A 6,000-nucleotide genomic window follows, 5' to 3' on the forward strand; every position below is an offset into this window, starting at 1 on the left:
CGCTATCCTGGGGAGGTCCCCACAGCGCGCCGCCATCTTGGAGAAGTCCCGGGTGCTGGTGCGCAGGCGCCGGGTCCCAGAAGCCGGCGCCATCTTGCCGGAGACCTTCTCCACGAGGCACCGCACTTCCTGGAACGGCGCCATCTTGGATGGAGTCCCGGGCGAGCTGCGGCGCTGCAGCGCTGCTGACCGAGGCAGCCGAATGCTGCCCGCTGTTTCCCGGAGCCGCCCCCACCGCTCCCCGGGCTGAGGGACTCCCGCACACCGCTGATGTGCCCGCAGACAGGCCGGCCGACTGCCGGCCGCTATCGCGTCGCCGCACAGGGGCCCGCCCCCTGGCTCCTCTCGATCCTCCACGCCGAGCGGGGCCTGCAGGGACGCTGACACCCGCCGCTCCTGGTCCCGGATCCCTTCGTCTCTGTGCCGCGGGGGGGGAGGAACCCGGCCCCTGTTGAAGGTCCCGCCTAGCAGTTGGATTCCTCCCAGCCTGAGGGCGTGGAGCAGGGGGGACGCGTCCACCGGCCCTGGCTGGAGGGTCCCTGGAGGGGCTCCGAATTCGGCGCCGGACCCGGGGGGTAGCCTCAGGACTAAGGCGCGCCGGAGGACGGGACCTCCGCGGCCGGGGTCCTGCTGGAGGGGCGATGGAGGCTCCGGCTACCGACCCCTGAAGCAGGCTGTTGACCGAAGCCTGTAACCAATCCGTCCCTTGGGTGGCTGCTTCCCTCCGGAGCTGCTGTAATAAGGCCTCTACGTCCATCGCCTGGGTACTGCGGAGCTTCTCTTCACTGGCAGGTCAGTACCCAAAATGGTTGTCCCCTTTACGTGACCACTACCTTTTATAAGGTCCCTCCCCCTTGCCCTGTGTCCGACCCCTCTTTCCTTTTCAAATTCAAAAAACTCCGTCCCTCCCCTCAGCTCCTGTTAACCCTATCACCCCCAACCTTCCTATGAGCTCCTTATTATCGCACGTCACCCTGTCATGGCGGCCTCCCCTGAGGGCCGTAGGCCCAGTACGGCCTTTCTGACACATCGATGGACCTATTGGGCGAATGCTGGCATCACTAAGTCTGCTACATGTCCCGTTATTATTTCTGTTCTGTATGTCACGGGAAGTTGAGGAAAATATTTAACCCTTCATTCATCCACAGCGGAAACGACAAATAAGGTTTAATTTTTGAGGATGTGAAAATAAACTTATGTTTCAGTTTCCTTTTCTCCAAAAACGTTGCATGATCTGGTATAAAACTATCTATCTATCTATCTATCTATCTATCTATCTATCTATCTATCTATCTATCTATTATCTATCTATCTATCTATCTATCTATCTATGGACCGTATCTATTATCTATCTATGTATTATCTCACTATCTATTATCTATCTATCATCTATCTATTATCTCTATTATCTATTTATCTGTCTACTATCTATGTATTATATCTCTATTATCTATCTATTATCTCTCTATTATCTATCTATTATCTCTCTACTATCTACTATCTATTCTCTATTATCTATCTATTGTTTTTTGTTTATTAGAAGATCCCTTTTAAACTCACTCCTGATTTTCAATGCAAGATTCTATTGCTTTGATTATTTTTAGGCAGCAGAACATTGTGTGATTATAGGGTCTGATCAAGATATTAGAAGCAATAAACTCATAGCCACAAGTCAGCCCGACCGGTGACTCATATTTGGCCGGATGCCAATTAGCCGCATGAACCAGTTGTTTCTTGTACATTGTCAAAGTAACATGACACATAAGACAAAAAGACCAAATAGCTGGAAGCAGAAATGTCAGCAATGAGGACCGGTGATTCCAGGATTAAAGGGGGTTTCCATGACATTAATACTGAGAGCTAATTTTTAGAATTCTATCAATTGAAGATACATGAGCCTAAATTAGTACATTACCAATAAACTTCACGTCAGGGTGCCTTGATCTCTAGCTACAAGCTCTGTTTTGTGTGCTGGCAGTTCTTGTCACAATGTGATCAGGTTCCAAACATATCTTCACATAATTAGGGCAGGTTTCTAGTAGGTCTTTACATAATTTGGGCAGGTTGACAGTAGGTCTTCACATAATTGGGGCAGGTTCCGAGTACGTCTTCACATAATTTGGGCAAGTTCCGAGTAGGTCTTCACATAATTGGGGCAGGTTCCCAACAGGGTGACACATAATTGGGGTGAGTTTTCACATAATTAGGGCATGCTACCAACAGGTCTTCACATAATTGGGAAACGTTCCCACCTAGTCTTCACTTAATTGAGGAAGGTTCCCAGCAGACCTTCACATAATCAGGGCAGGTTCCCAGCAGGTCTTCACATAATTGGGGCAGATTTTCACATAATCTAGGCAATCTCCCAACAGGTCTTTACATAATTGGGGCAGGTTCCCAGCAGGTTGACACATAATTAGGGCAGGCTCCCAACAGGTCTTCACATAATTGGGGCAGGTTCCCAACAGGTCTTCACATACTTGGGGCAGGTTCCCAACAGTTTTTCACATAATTAGGGCAAGTTCCCAGCAAGTCTTCACATAATTGGGGCAAGTTCCCAGCAGGTCTTCGAATGATCAGGGCAGGTTTTCACATAATTAGGGAAAGTTCCCAGAAGGTCTTCACATAATTAGGGAAAGTTCCCAGCAGGTCTTCACATAATTGGGGCAGGTTCCCAAAAGATCTTAACATAACTGGAGCAGGTGCCCAACAGATTTTCACATAATTTGGACAGGTTCCCAACAGGTCTTCACATAACTAGGGCAGGTTACCAGCAGGTCTTCACATAACTGGGGCAGGTTCCCAACAGGTCTTCACATAATTGGAGCAAGTGCCCAACAGGTCTTCACATAGTTGGAGCATGTTCCCAACGCATTTTCACATAACTGGGGCAGGTTCCCAGCAGGTCTTCACATAACTGGGGCAGGTTCCCAAAAGGTCTTCACATAACTGGGGCAGGTTCCCAACAGGTATTCACATAATTGGGGCAGATTGCCAGCAGGTCTTCACATAACTGGGGCAGGTTCCCAAAAGGTCTTCACATAACTGGGGCAGGTTCCCAACAGGTATTCACATAATTGGGGCAGATTGCCAGCAGGTCTTCACATAACTGGGGCAGGTTCCCAAAAGGTCTTCACATAACTGGGGCAGGTTCCCAACAGGTATTCACATAATTGGGGCAGATTCCCAGCAGGTCTTCACATAACTGGGGCAGGTTGCCAAAAGGTCTTTACATAATTGGGGTAGGCTCTCAACAGGTCTTCACATAATTGGGGCAGGTTCCCAACAGGTCTTCACATAACTGGGGCAGGTTTCCAAAACGTCTTCACATAACTGGGGCAGGTTCCCAACAGGTATTCACATAATTGGGGCAGATTCCCAGCAGCTCTTCACATAACTGGGGCAGGTTGCCAAAAGGTCTTTACATAACTGGGGCAGGTTCCCAACAGGTATTCACATAATTGGGGCAGATTCCCAGCAGGTCTTCACATAACTGGGGCAGGTTGCCAAAAGGTCTTTACATAATTGGGGTAGGCTCTCAACAGGTCTTCACATAATTGGGGCAGGTTCCCAACAGGTCTTCACATAACTGGGGCAGGTTCCCAAAAGGTCTTCACATAACTGGGGCAGGTTCCCAACAGGTATTCACATAATTGGGGCAGATTCCCAGCAGGTCTTCACATAACTGGGGCAGGTTGCCAAAAGGTCTTTACATAATTGGGGTAGGCTCTCAACAGGTCTTCACATAATTGGGGCAGATTCCCAACAGGTCTTCACATAACTGGGGCAGGTTCCAAAACGTCTTCACATAATTGGGGTAGGTCCTCAACAGGTATTCACATAATTGGGGCAGGTTCCCAACAGGTCTTCACATAATTGGGGCAGGTTCCCAGCAGGGTAAGTTGTCTATGAAATGGCCTCAGTCGCTGAGCCTGCTCCAAAGGCCGGGGACACACTTAACGTATAATAAAACGGTCCGTTTTTCACGGACGAGAATCGCACAAATGTTTCCAAAACAGTGATCCGTGTGCAGTGCGAGGATGCGATTTCCTCGCATCAAATGATCCCTTTGACATCCGTGTGACATCCGTATGGCATCCGTATGCCGAGATTTTCTCGCAGGCTTGCAAAACCGACATCTAATGGATTTATGTGCTCAAATGTTCGTTAAAACATATATACAGTATATATATATATATATATATATGTCACTGAGACACATATATATATATTCTGTATTTATATTTCATTCAGCGCGATATCTGTGAAAAGCCAGTAATTCAATTGCCGGCTTCTCATTTCTCCTTCACAAACCCGACAGGATATGAGACATGGTTTACATACAGTAAACCATCTCATATCCCCCTTTTTTTTTGCATATTCCACACTACTAATGTTAGTAGTGTGTATGTGCAAAATTTGGCCGCTGTAGCTGCTCAAATAAAGGGTTAAATGGCGGAAAAAATTGGCGTGGGCTCCCGCGCAATTTTCTCCGCCAGAGTAGTAAAGCCAGTGACTGAGGGCAGATATTAATAGCCAGGAGAGGGTCCATGGTTATTGGCCCCCCCTGGCTAAAAACATCTGCCCCCAGCCACCCCAGAAAAGGCACATCTCACATATCCCACCGCTACAGGGAGTGGGAAGAGAGTGGCCAAGTGCCAGAATAGGCGCATCTTCCAGATGTGCCTTTTCTGGGGTGGCTGGGGACAGATGTTTTTAGCCAGGGGGGCCAATAACCATGGACCCTCTCCTGGCTATTAATATCTGCCCTCAGTCACTGGCTTTACTACTCTGGCGGAAAAAATTGCGCGGGAGCCCACGCCAATTTTTTCCGCCATTTAACCCTTTATTTGAGCAGCTACAGCGGCCAAATTTTGCACATACACACTACTAACATTAGTAGTGTGGAATATGCCAAAAAAAGGGGGATATGAGATGGTTTACTGTATGTAACCATGTCTCATATCCTGTCGGGTTTAGGCAGGAGAAATGAGAAGCCGGCAATTGAATTACCGGCTTTTCTATAGAACACCGCTGCGTATGTCTCGCAATGCACACGCATGCTCCGTGTGTAATCCGATTTTTTCGCGCACCCATAGACTTGCATTGGCGAGTCTCGGCCGAGATACGCTGACAATCGCAGCCTGCTGCGAGTTCCCTCGGATCCGAAATACGGTGGAGAAAATATCGGATGATGGGAGCTGAACCATAGATTAACATTATGCCGAGTGCTATGCGATTTTTTATCGCATAGCACTCGTCCGTATTACGGTCTAGTGTGACCCCGGCCAAACGGAAAGTCTGGGCTTCATAGGAGATGTCACGAGTTATAAACCACCACAGGTTCAAGTTCTTTATGGATCCTTAAAAATTAAGAAAACATTTTGTTTTACATTTTAATGAAATAGAAGTGTGAATCATCCTTTTTATCGCCAATTTAAAAATAAATTAAAAAAAACAACAGAATCACTGCAATTTTCTGAAAATATAAAATTAATTCACTCTGTATAGAGAGAAAAATAAATAGAAAAAAATAGAATTGTCATATTTCGGTCTCTGCACCTTACCCAAAACAATGCAATAAAAAAAAATGATCGATATATTGTATGTTCATTAAAACAGTACTAATACAAAAACAGCCTTCACACAGCTCCATCAATGAAAAACAAAAAAGTTGAAGGATGAGTTGCTGTCAGCAGTTCAGTACAAAGAGGGTTAAGTCAGAGGATGGAAAATTCACAGATCTGACGGTTTGTGCTCTTTCTATTCATTCTTATCTACCTTCACAGTTCCTGCACAGGCAGGAGAGCGGCTGGAAGAATGAACGCAGATAGAAGCGGCAGGGCTGCGGCGAGGGAAGCAAGGACGCACCAAATCTCAGGTTCATTAACACAAGCATTTGTTAGGTTGAAATTCCAATATTTGGATATGTCCATATCTACCAGGCTATGCACAACATTCTAGCAGATGGAATTACATTTACGCATTTAAAGGGAATAT

Source organism: Ranitomeya variabilis, chromosome 4 (genome assembly GCF_051348905.1).
Source record: "Ranitomeya variabilis isolate aRanVar5 chromosome 4, aRanVar5.hap1, whole genome shotgun sequence".
Taxonomy (NCBI): Eukaryota; Metazoa; Chordata; class Amphibia; order Anura; family Dendrobatidae; genus Ranitomeya; species Ranitomeya variabilis.